Source organism: Taudactylus pleione, unplaced genomic scaffold, assembly GCF_031769625.1.
Source record: "Taudactylus pleione unplaced genomic scaffold, aTauple2 ptg001075l, whole genome shotgun sequence".
Lineage (NCBI taxonomy): Eukaryota > Metazoa > Chordata > Amphibia > Anura > Myobatrachidae > Taudactylus > Taudactylus pleione.
Genome location: NW_028285476.1, coordinates 244992 through 258597, shown reverse-complemented (window position 1 = coordinate 258597; position 13606 = coordinate 244992).

Here is a 13606-nt window from a genome sequence, read left to right as displayed (position 1 = left end):
AACGACTGATAAAATGATCGCAATCAGCCGTACGCACATGCGCACTGTTACACCAACGCATGCGTGGTTTAACAACATCGGATGACTACGAGCGTACTGCCGCTTACGAGCAGCTCTGAATGAGGGCCTTAGTCCAGAGAAGGATACCAGCTTATCACTTCTGGTGTAATGTGGCAAGTGAAGTGAAACAAGTCAATAGTCACCGCTCTCAGGATATGATGACCGCCAAAGTCCTGTGCGATGCACGGGTAAAGTAATCCTGGATGTCCACCGTAATGTGGTTTGTGGATAGGTAGCTGTAATCTGTGGCTATGCGGCTGTGATCACAGACAGCCCTTGTATCTCACTGCCAAATGTTGCTTGGATTGTAAGCACTAACATCCACTGTGCTGAAAAACATTATGGCCCTGATTCAGAGCCAGACGCTCTGACCAGAGCGCTCGCTCCGAATCAGGGCCCACCTCCATAAATATGGAGCGTCCTCCTGGACGCTCGTATAGCTGTGGGTCACCACCCACAGCATATACGAGCGTGCAGGATGATGGTCGCGATGGTCTTGACCATCGCGACCATCGCCACGGCGAGCAGAAGCCTGCGGTTGAGTTTCTCAACCGCAAGGCCAGGAGTGATTTTGGCTCTATCAGAGCCAAAATCACTCCCACTGACATCACTAGTGATGTCAGTGGGGCCGGCTTCTGACGGTAGGCGTTCCCTGGGGAACGCCCCGTCTGGCAGGCATGCCCCCGGCACGCCCACCAAAGGGGGCGTGCTGTCAATCAACATCGACAGCACGCCCCCTTTGATCAGACACTACGAGCGAAGGAAAGTCCTTCGCTCGTCGCGTCTCGCGCATGCGCACGACTGAGCTCCCTCCGTCGTGCGCATGCGCAGTGCAGACCATCGACCCACTTGCGAGCGGACAGCCGCTCGCGAGTGGGTCTGAATCAGGGCCTATATCCCAATCTGTTGAATTCACCATGGAAAAAAAACATCAGTGCACTCGTGCTGGATAATACACCTGTCAATTAGGTGATAGCTTGCAAGCAAATGGTGATCCTGATAGTCCCGTATTTTTCTTCACCCGGGCTCTTGAATGGGGGAATTTTGGCACCCCCCCTTCCAACTTACGTGTTGCTGGGTAGAGGCAGAGGCGGTACCATGGAGGAGGCCACCACCCCATAGGAAGAGGGCAGGACCACCAGGGAAGAGTAGACAGCACCACAGTGGAGAAAGATGCAGGGACTGTGCATGATAGCAATAGGCTGCACAGCGCCTGCACTGCACAAAGTAGGAGGTGTAATGTGCAGCCTTTTAACTAAAAACAGACAGACAGACACAGTTTTCTGCTTATTACATACTACACTACAGGAAAAGTGATTGGACACCCCCGCGCAAACGAAATGCTTACCATGCACTGGCGTAACTATAGAGGGTGCAAGGGGAGCGCTTGCTATGGGGCCCGACGGCTTAGGGAGCCCGACGGCTCAGCAAGCAAACTACTGTACTGTGCAAACTTTTTATTTTTTCTTCAAGGTTTAATAAAATTCCACTGACGGACTAGCAGGGGAAGGTAGGGATAGGAGGGGGATCATAGGGACTGTGTAGTTCGGGTAACTTAGTTTGTCTACACCTGCCGCACCGCGGCTGCAGGGCTACTGGTCTGAGGTCTCACAAGATGATGACATCATTCCTGGGAGGGATGTGGGTCAGCAGTTAGCAAGACTTCAGTGAGTTGCTGGAGCTGAGCGGAGTTTAACCACTTAACTGACGATTTTTCCAGCAAAACCGGTCAGAAATTACTGGGTTCGCAGGAAAGTCCGGGGAGTCACAGGAGATCCATTCTGCACTTGTGTAGAACAAATTTCCTCTTCAAAAACACAGCAGGGCAGTGCGGTCACACCTTGTCAGCTGAAGCACAGCGGGCTGCGTTCGCATCCAATACTGTTGTGAGTGATTGTCTGTGTGGGTCAAACTGTGGTGCTGCAACTGCTGCTACCCTGCTCAGGAGAGCAATAATTTATAATTCATTTCTAGACATAATATGCCCATTACATATATTTATACACTATAACACATGCATGTACAGTATATACAAAATATATATATATATATATATATATAGGTATATACATATATATTTATATAGACATTAGAGATGAGCGGGTTCGGATTTACTGGGATCTCAAAACTGCATTTTATTGGCTATCGGCTATCACGTGTTTTGGATAGCCAATAAAATAAATCCGAACTAATCCGAACTTGCGGTAAAATGGCGATAAGAACCGAGTAAATTCGAACCCGCACATCTCTAATAGACATATATATATATATATATATATATATATTACACCTTAAAAATTTTGCTTTGGGGCCCACAAAGTTCTAGGTGTGTCCCTGATACCATGCATACCATTGCACATGAGTTCCAAATGGCCACTAATGTGGCGGTTTGACAAGAACACTTCGTAGGGAGGCCCATGCCCAGGCTCAACCTTCTTCAGTGTCATAGTTGTCACTGTACTTAAGGCAGGAATGGCAAAACATACTCCCTGCAGTTGTCCAGGAACTTGTGGACAGTTTGCAAAGAAGGGTGTCTGCACGTGGTGGACCTACAAACTTATGACATTAATAAAATCTGTTTGCTGTCAGTGTCCAATCAGCGCATGTTCCCCGAGCTGGAGAGAGGCCCTGCCTCCAATCAGTTCAGCTCAGCCTTTCAGTGGTGGCGGCTGCCTGAGACTGACGGCTTTGGCTGGAAACAACAGTCTCTACTCCTCTCACCCAACCGGGTCATACCACACTCCCACTCAGCTCCTGGACCTCAGTTCCTATCTCCCACATCCCAGCAGCAGCCTGAGCAGAGATGCAGCTCTGGATGCTGCTGTTGATTTGCACACTGCTGTAGTGAGTGTGCAGGGGCCAGGCATGCCGGACATGGAACATCAACAACCCCAGTTAAGTGCTCCCATCCCTGTGTCTCCCCCTTCTGCCCAGTGTCCCCCAAACCCCCACCATCTCACTGACCCCCTCCCCCATCCCAGTGTCCCCCCTTTCCTCAACAACCAGCCCACTGCCCCATTCTCACTGCCCCACCTCTTAAAAACCCCAGTCCAGTATCAGTGCCCAACCCATTCAGTCCAATGTCCCCCCTTCCCACCCCCAATCTCAATGCCATCCCTTTCCCAAGCCCCTCCATCCAGCCCAGTGTCTTCCCTCCCTGTGAACAATGCAGTCACCACTTTATCGCCCCCATCATTAGGGCAGCACCATTTTCTGACACCCCAGAGTCCTCCGTAATCATCTGCTCTCTGCTCTGCAACCCCTTCTCTTGTGCCCTTTCTTATGTCTTAGCTTCTATTGGGAAGTGCTGGAGAGACGCACAGGGGTATGTTGCTGGAGACACACAGGTAAGACAACTCGGTTGGTTAGGGATGTCGGCGGTCAAAATCCCAACGCTGGCATCCCGACAGGGTTAGGATACTTCTCCCCCTAGTGCCTAAACCTAAATCTCCCCACTTAGTGCCCAACCCTAACCCATAACCCTCCCCCTAACCCCACTACTTACCTTCGCAATTCTGGTGGTCGGGATTCCGCCGGTCAGGGTGCCGGGATTCTGACCACCGGAATCGCCGCTGTCAGTATTATGACGGCATCCCGGACTGCTGGTTGGATTAGAAGAAAAGGTTGGGGGACAGTAATCTTCAGAAAAACACCAATTCTAGAAACCATGTTATTGATACAAATGGTACCAAATTAGCAAATGTATTTTATTAATATAAAATTGATAGATCACAGAAACTCACATTTTGCCCTGCCCCAAAACTTCTGTTACTATGAATTATCTGGTTGAATCCTTATTGCATGATGATGATGTTGGCTTTATTCCTAGGCAATCAGGCGGCTTCCAGACCATGTGATCGCCTGCATGAATAGTGAATACCGACTTAAAACACTGCCTGTCCAGGAAGGATCAGTTTCTTCAGAAGTTCCCCATTGCAGAGAAACCACATTATAGGAAAGGTGTGTTTAGTACACACAAAAAATAGTATAGATTCATTTTTTTATGTGGAGCGCCAATGGGAAATTTCACCCTTGGCTTGATCTAGGCCCGTCTCTGCAAGTAGTGACACACTTGCATGATAGGCAGCTTACTGATGTCTGTCATAGCAAGCAGAGTGGCCCGCAGAGGATCTCTTCACATCGCAAGACGAGACCGAGCTCCCCTTGCGATGGGGGGGAGCTTGGGAAGCCCCCTCTCACCCACTGAATAGATACTCTGCCCATGTGCAGAGTATCTATTCACTGGAGAGAGAGAGACTGGGGACATGCCCAGCAGCTACTGGAACGCTGGGCATGCCCCAAGTGTGATGAAAACAAGGGGAGTGGCTCGCGGCCACAGTATTTCACATGACACACCCCTTCTCATAAGCCGGTTGCTGCAGATGAGTAAAAGATGCCAGGAAATCTCCGTCAGCCATCAGAGATTCTGGCCTCTCCACTTCCTCCCAATAGCAGCGCCAGACCTCTGTCTTGGGAAACAGAGGCTGTCGCCACCTGCTATCTGTCCAGAAACAGCAGCAGGCTGTCAGTGATTGACTCGGCACATGCGCAGAATCCTTATAATCGTGAATTTCTGTGATCCCTGCCACTGCGTCCACAGCTGAATCATCCCCTGAAATCACTCTGCAGACCAACATTGAAGACCATGTCTAGCAGGGCTCCAATCAGGGGGGGAATGCCAGACAAATGTGAGCCAGCCCGCAGTGTCACTGTGTGGCTGCGATCAATCTCCCCTGCTGTTTGCAATCTCCATACAGTATACTAAACGTTGCCAGGATCAAAGATTGTGGATTAGGGATGGTTCTCCGTTAACGATGAACGAGTGGGAGTCGGTGGTAATTTTTTTTTCTTGACAGGATGGAGCTTAGCCCCACCCCCATTTTTGAATGGTCTGCAGCCCACCATGCCCCCAGTAGTGGTGCCCATGGAGGGGCGCAAACCATTGATGGTTTTTGTGGACCCATCACTGGTAAACATCGATGGACACCCCACCGATGGCCATCCCTATTGTGGATTGATTAATGTATCAAGTGGAATGTATCGAGTGCTGAGCAGCTAATGGGCCTACCAGAGTGTGACAGTGTGTGTATAAAGCCAGCCCCAGAACCTGTGTAATTTAAGAATGTCCTGGTTTTATGGGATTGTGTGACAGTGTGTGGCCCTAATGAAGTTCTAACCTAGGCAAAAACCTAATCCTGGTCAAACTATACCACCACGCCAAATTTGGTGGAGTTAGGAACAAAACTCTGCATAAAGGACAGACAGACACACACTTTCTCTATTATGTAGATTTAACAAAAAATACAGCTGTGTACATAACGTAAGGTGTTGAGCCAATGTTTGGCCATGTGATAAGCACGTGCTAGATGTACCTTATGTCATGGTTGCCAAGGGCAGTCAACTGTGTATTAGAAATCTGCTGAAGCTGTCTCATATTACTGACTTTACCACACCTGACTGCTTCAAAGTCATAATGAAGGTGGTAATGCCCCCAGGTTCAGTGTAATGACTCCCTTTGTTTGTACTGCATCTTGTTTCCTGAGATATTGTCCTACGTGCCAAAAAAAACTATTTACAGAAGGAATTTCACATCACATGCACCTTTATGTAGAGTAGCTGGAATTTCCTATTATACGCTGTCCTGTGCTTTTAGGATTTAATTAGCTTTTTTTGTAATGATTAAAAATTTGTAATTAGTTGTATGTGGTAGCCCTGCCTCTAAAAAATGTTATAACAATATAAATGAATGGGGATATATAAAACATATTATAAGCTTTAGCAAAGTTTGAATACCTTATATGGAACTATGGACCTGATTCAGAGCCGCTCACTAGATGCGATCGCTTGCCTCCAGCGTATGGAAATTCGGCTAAGTGACGGCATGGCAGGTGCTCGCTCGGAAAGGCATAAGCACCTCCACTTTGTCTTGGCGAGCGATCACTTTGTGTCTGCAGACGCCCATTAGCGTATGTAGAGACGCCCACTAGCGCACGTCATCTCCAGGAAGTGTATTAAAAAATTGGTACATCGAGGACCATCGGAAGGGCTTGCAGTGCTTGTGGTTGCCTTACCTTACCGCAAGCAGTGCGAGGATTTCAGTGTAAAAAAAAGGGTGGTGACATGTACTATGACGCTGTCTGTTAATTCTACACGCCTTAGAAACGGCATTGCAACACCAAGGCACGCCTGCGTTCGCACCTCCACTCCCCCGTTATTAGTGTCCTGCCCCTGTTACCACCCACAAATGGCCTCTCCTGTCACTCATCACACTGGGCTGTCTTTGCTTGGCAAGCGAGCAGATTTCCGATTGCTCTGAGTAGTTCGCGTACACGCAGTACGAAACATGTGTACATGTGGTCGCTTAACATCGGCTGCATACAAGCGAGCGGCCGCTTCTAAACAGGTCTGAATGAGCTTCTATGTGTTGGGAGTCGGGACATTATTGCGTGTCACAAAGACTTGGTTTCTCACATTTTTTAATGTTTCCAGTTTCATTTATACAGATATTTTACATGCCGTAGTGATCCATACCTTACTTATCTACAAAGTTCTCCCCTTTAGCTTGCACACAGTGGTGGCAGCCATTTTGTGGGCAGAACATTTTTTTTTTTGTAATAAAAACTTATTAGTTCACTAGGAACTGACAATGGGCCTGATTCACTAATGAACGCAAATGCAAATGCAATAGCGATTACGCACGCAGTTCAACTGCGATAGTATGATAATCTATTGTGATCGCAATGCCCTCGCAGCACTACACAAGGACGCCCACTTTATTTAGCACGCATCCGTAATGTTTAGCAAGATTGCGAAACCATCGATGCAATTGAGTACCATCACAGCCTCACGCACACTTGCCTAACCTCCCGCTTTTAGCAGGAGCCTCCCGATTTATAACTTACACTCCCGCTCCCCCACAAATACTTCCACTGCTCTCGGTTTCCCACTGCCCCCGTTAAAAATCCGTACTGCACATGCGCGAGTCTGGAGATGCCGGGGGGCAGGGCCTGAGCTAAAGATGTCACAACGTCATCATGCGTACTGTAATGGCATACCTCCCAACATGACCCTCTCCAGGAGGGACACAATGCTCTGGTCCTGGACTTCCCTGGTAATTTATGATTGGTGGAGGCTCCAGGGGGGGGGGGGGCTGCAGTACAGTCCAAAATTCAAATAGGGGAGTCACACTAACTGCCAGTGAGTCCCAGCCAGTGATGTTTGGCAGTGTGTGAAATGACAGTTGGGGTGACTCCCCTATTTTAATTTTGAACTGCGCTGCAGCCCCACCTCTTACCAGGGAAGTCCAGGACCAGAGCATTGTGTCCCTCCTGGAGAGGGTCATGTTGGGAGGTATGTGATAGTACTTAAAGGCTAGCCACCGCGGAGTTATGCGTAGCGGTGGCCGTCTTTCACTGTGCAGCTAGATACTGTGTGACTGGTGGACGGCATCAGCAAGGGACGCGGCATGCACGGCATCAGTCAGCGGGGGACGTGGCATTCTCAGCGGAGGTGGCAGTGGTGGCCTCTTCACCCCATGCACGGTGGCCCAGAGTTAACAAGTAAAGATAACAAGGAATTATAAAACAAACTAGTAGTGGGAACTGCGTCATGGGGTCCATCCATGGTGACTGGGTGTTGAGTGTAACCAGGGCCGGCCGGCCTGTTTCGTGAAGTACGCAGCCGCGTACGGCGCCAAGCTCTAAGGGCGCCGTCAGGGCTGGCCAACCCACTCACCACTGCAGGGAGGCACCAGGCTACTGCTGAGACAATTGTTGCTGCTGCCGGCTGTATGACAGGCAGCTGCATACTGCAGGGAAGCTCTTGCCACTGTGTCTTGCCGACCATTCCGTTCCCCCTGGCTGGGTCCCCGCTTCCTCCCCCCTCCCCACAGTGTTGCACCACCTGACTGTCATATTGAATGATGGGCAGAGGCAGGGTCAGGCAGAGCAGCCGTCTGATGCACATGGCCCCGCCCCCAGTAGCGTGTCATCCTCATGAGAGAAGCAGCCTGCCAGTCAGCGGCCCGTCCACAGAGGAGCACTGAGCTATGAGTTCCTGCCTCCTCCAGTCCCAACAGCAGTCAGCTCTGCATGAAAACAGACATCCGACTAGGGCAGCAGAGCGTATTCTGAGCTAAGCCTGAAGGTGCGGGCAGAGTGGTGATTGTGGCTCCACCCACAACACACCCCCAGTATGGAAGCACTGTGATCTTTTCTCAGGGTTAGGACTAGACTATACAGCGCAGATGGACCTGTGACGTCACACCCACGTGACCCGGCCTGAAAGGGGGAGGGGCGGGGATGCTAACGGGGGACCAAAAGTGTCCCCTCGCCACGCTTCGGGCACGGTAGCTCGCTGCGCTCGCCACAAATATTTATTCCCCCTCTATGCCCTAGTAGATGGTAACACAGGAGCGGTCCAGCCTCCTGCAGCGGTCACGTGGTGGATATGTCCCAGAGGTCCTTTCTCCAACTAGGAAATAGCAGCAACCCTTTTGTCAGCTTAGCAACACTAGACTGCTGATCTTCTGCACCCTGCTACAGTGAGGTGAGGTGGGGTGGGGATCTGAGTAAGGGGGGTGATTTGTGTGTGTGAAGGGAAGGGAGCTCTGTTTAGGGGAGGAGCTGTGTGTGTGGGGTTGGGTATGTATAAGGAGGGGAGATCTGTGTTGAAATTTTAGTGAGTGAGGAAAGCTCGCTGCTCCGTGTGTGTGAGGGGGTTGGCTGAGTGAGGAAAGCTGTGTGTGAGGGGGTGGCTGAGTGAGGAAAGATGTGTGTATGTGTGTGTGGGGGGGGTGGCTGAGTGAGGAAAGCTGTGTGTGAGGGGGTGGCTGAGTGAGGAAAGCTGTGTGTATGAGGGGGTGGCTGAGTGAGGAAAGCTGTGTATGTGAGGGGGTGGCTGAGTGAGCAAAGCTGTGTGGGGGGCTGGCTGAGTGTGGAAAGCTGTGTGTGTATGTGTGTGAGGGGGTAGCTGAGTGGGGAAGGGGAGAGCTGTGGGTGGGTCAGAGTGAGATCTGTGGGTGGGTCACAGTGAGATCTGTGTATGTGTAAGAGGGGAGAGCAGTTTTAAGGGCAGATGAGCTGAGGGCAGGGCCAGCAACAGAAATCTCAGGGCCCGGCCCACTCATCTCTAATGTTTTTGGGCCCCCCTCATCACCTTCCAGTAAGTACAGTACATGCAGGTTGGCTACCCAGCCCCAGTGTCTCACAGATCCAGCCTCCCAGCCCCTGCACCAGTCTTACAGACCCAGTGTCAGTATCTCACAACTCCAGCCTGTGTCTCACAGCCCCAGTGCCTCTCTAGCCCTATGCTTTCATCTCCATCCAACCTGCCAATTCATCTCCCACTTCCCCAACCACCACATGAACCGTGTCTTCCTAGCCCCTACAACCACCGCCCGAGCACCACTCACCTGCAACCTGCTCCTGTTCCCTGTCGGCTCGGACCAGGCTCTTCTCTGAGTGACCCAGCAGCGTGACGTCATGCGCGCTGCTCCGGGTCAAAATAAAAACTTTATTTTTCCAGGCTGCCGGCAGATGGCCTCCCTCTCCTTTGTCTCTGTGCCCTGCTGAATACATCAGAACTACGGGGACACATGAACTGGGCTCCTGAGAATCCTGTGGAGCCGGAGCCCTTCGCAGGCTCGGAGCCTGGTACATGTGTCCCCTTTGTCCCCCCCTGTCGCCGGGCCTAGCTGAGGGGGAAAGCTGGGGGAAGGGGGTACCGAGTGAGGAGAGAGCATTGTGTGTTTGAGGGGAAGAGAGCTATGTGAGGGGTGAGAATTTTTATGCTGTATGTATTTAAATATACATTATTTATGCAGCCCGTTTGCGGTATTTTCATGGGGCCATGTGGAGTCACAGGCAATAACAAAGGGGGAGGAGGAGGCAGTCCCCTCCCATCATTACCCCTAGGCAGGGGGTGATTGGCCGTTTAAGCCACCGGGAAGATTCTGTGTCGGCCGGCAACTTTTTTTTTATCATTTTGTCCCGGCCCCTCCCCCGCACAGACAGCCCATGCACCACCTGACTAAGTGCAGGGCTGTCTGTGGAAGAACAGGGAAACTATTTTTTGTATGTCGGGCATTAGATGCCAGAGTCAGAGCCACGCTGGGAGCCCGCCTTGTGCTGCTGTCTGGTGCTGTGATGCATGCATACATGTGTCATGCGAGCGCTGTGCCCACCCTCTCCCTGACACCGACTGCTGTCACTCTCTCCCTGTCACCCGCTCCCTGTCATCCTCTCCCTGTCATCCACTGCTGTTACCCTCTCCCTGTTGTCATACTCTCCCTGTCATCCATTGCTGTCACCCTCTCCCTGTTACCAACTGCTGTCGCTCTCACCCTCTCCCTGTTGTCACCCTCTCACTTTCACCCACTGCTGTCACCCTCTCCCTGTTACCAACTGATGTTACTCTCACCCTGCTCTCTCCCTCTTCCTGTCACCAATTGCTGTCATCCTGTCACCCTCACCCACTGCTGTCACCCTCTCCCTGTCACCCAGTGCTATCACCCACTCCGTGTTACTCAGTGCTATCACCCTCTCCCTGTCATCACCTCTTTCCCCGAGACCCTCTCCCTGTCGTCACCCTCTCCATCATCACCCTCTCCCTGTCACCCACTGATGTCACCCCCTCCCCGTCACCCACTGATGTCACTCTCTCCCTGCTGTCACCCTCTCTCTGTCACCTATTGCTGTCACCCTTTCCCTGTCGTCACCCAGTGCTGTTATCCTCACCCCATCACCCAGTGCGGTAACCATCTCCCTGAATATGTATCTTTGGGTATAACTGTATCTTAGCACCCAGGGTGGTCCTGTTGTATTAGGACTTCATACATATTCATGTGGGGGCCTATGTGTGTGTTTAATTATTTTCATGTGGGGCCTGTTTTTTTTTGCGAGCATAGGAACATAACTATTTTCACATGGGGCTAATGTGTTGTTTTTTTTAATTTCTTTATGGGTAGCCTATGGGGGGTATTCAATTAGCTGCAGGGTTTCCCCCGTGACTAATCACCATAAAAAATCCCCGCTGAGCGGGGAAAGGCTGTTCAATTAAATATACTTTTTCTTGACCGGAAAATTGGGATTATTTCAACAGGGGGCGCCGAAATCTATATCCACTTACCAAAAAAATTAGGCTCGGGCCGGCCCTGAGTGTAACACGCATTAATTGCACTGTGAAAGGGCACTTGGTGACAGCCATCCACTCCATGGCTGTCAGTGAGTGCCCTCTCTGGGAGCAGGGAATGCTTGTGACACTCAGCACTTTCTTACCTTTCTCCTGTCAAAATGTATTATTTATTTAGGTCTGTGACAAATTAGTAGTGTCTTTTCTACAGTGGCCTCACAAGCTCACAATGTGGAATAAACCGTGCATACGTCTGTATTAAGTGGGAGCACATGGTCCAATATGATTTTTGAATAAATTATTTTTGACCTCACCTTGCCCACAACCTTCCATATTGCTGGTAGTCCCTGCACTGGAAACATTGTGTCTATTTCAGAGATGGATGCAATGGCTATATTTACACAGAACAATTTGCCATTGCGCTTTTGTATTGTGCAGGACACACCTCTGAGTGACAATAGACAGGCCCATAGGTGGAGCTAGACACACCCTTTGGGCGGAAAATGACACACCCCTTCAACGCACCACATTCTGCTACCACCTACAGTCTCCCTGAAACTAGTTTTCAAAAGTAGGTAAGTATGTTCCATGCACGCTATAAGGCCTTTATGCACACCCCTGCAATGGCGTTGAAACACACTGGCATGCCTGCGTTCACCCAACCACCCCTCTGTCACCACCCACAAATGGCACTTCCTGTCAATCACTCTGTGATGGGTTTGCATAGTTATTGTGATCGCAATGGCTAGTTTGCGCACGAGCACTGTGATGCATACACATGCGCAGTATGCAACAAAAGGCCATTTACGTGCATATTAGCAACTGCGTTCCTTGCTGAATCAGGCCCAATAACTGTTAGTAGTAGTGGAGTGTGCTACTGTGTAGTCTCCAACAAAATGGCTCCTCCAGGAAAGCTTTGGTCCCTAACCAAGCTGGCCACCGGTAGTGTATCTGCACATGCGCGGCACTATCTTCCTACCCTCCAACATGACCCGTTCCATTAGGTACAAAATACTCTGCTCCTGGACTTCCCATCTAATGCATGATTGCAGTCACCTGTGTTGAACTGGGTAATTGATGAGACAGGTGTATCACCACAGGTGACTGCAATCATACATTAAGAGGGAAGTCCAAGAGCAGAGCATTGTGTACCTGATGGAACGGGTCATGTTGGAGGGTCTGTATCTTGCCATTGTGTGTGAGTGACATGGTGGAGGACGGACATCCTGCCTCTTAGCCCTTAGGGACCCTTAACATTACCCCCGCTGAGTGCATTGTTCCAGGCCCAACAATTTCACTGCTGCATGATCAGTGCACACTTCTGACCTGCAGTGAGCCACAATTTCTGCTGCAGAAGTATACATTTGTAGATTAAAGAGATCAGGTATTGTCCCATGCTTTAATGAAACAAAATAATTCCTATACTCAGTACACTGTGTAACAAAACAATAAAAAGTAATTAAAACATAAGAAATCCATCCCCCTTCCTTCCAATCATAAACAGCCCTAGTTCTACATGTCGAAGCTGGTTTAGTGGCTGAGACAGAGTCAGTGTAAAATTAGCTTGGAGCGACGCCATCTTGCGAATGGCAACCAAACTCCATCTTAAAAATAAGAATCTGCATGACGCCATTTTGCGAATGGCCGTCCAGCGCCATTTTTGAGAAACTCACACTTAAGTACATACAGCAATGCTATTATTAGCATCATGCGATCGCATATTTCACCATACCCCATACACACATTAAAAATACGCATATTAGCGAATGCATAATATCCCGCATGCGAATGTTGTTTATTAGCTGCATGCGTACGCATCTGCCCCAAGTTAAAAGTCCTCACTACATAAATCTAACTAGCGTCTTTTCCCAAACCCCTAACACTTACACACTGCACACTCACATAAAAGGTTCCATAGCTTCAAAGTGTAATGTTCAAGGTTTATTCATTTATTATTAACGTTGTGAAATAAAGATTATTTAATATCTAAGGTTTAGTATATGATAACTGTCGAAACAAGATTATTGGCTGAGACAAGATCACTTTAAAATTGAATCGCAGCGACACCATCTTGCGACTGGCCGCAAGACGCCATTTTGCGAGTTGGCCGCCTAAGCGCCATTTTAGATAAACTCACACTTTAGTACATGTGGCGATAATACTATTAGCAAGTTACGGCGATTCACCAGAAGCCTATTTCATGACTTTACATATTATAAAGGATATATTTCAGAAATGACTTTACAGTATGCCAAAATTGATTGCATTAGCTGAATAAAGCAAATGACTACTTGACAACAAGCTTGTGTAGATAAGCTTCCTGGACAGTGTCTGCCCTCACTACAGGTGGTCTGGATAGAATACACACCTACATTAGCCAGCTTCCTGCAATGACATGACTTCAAAGACTAGAGTG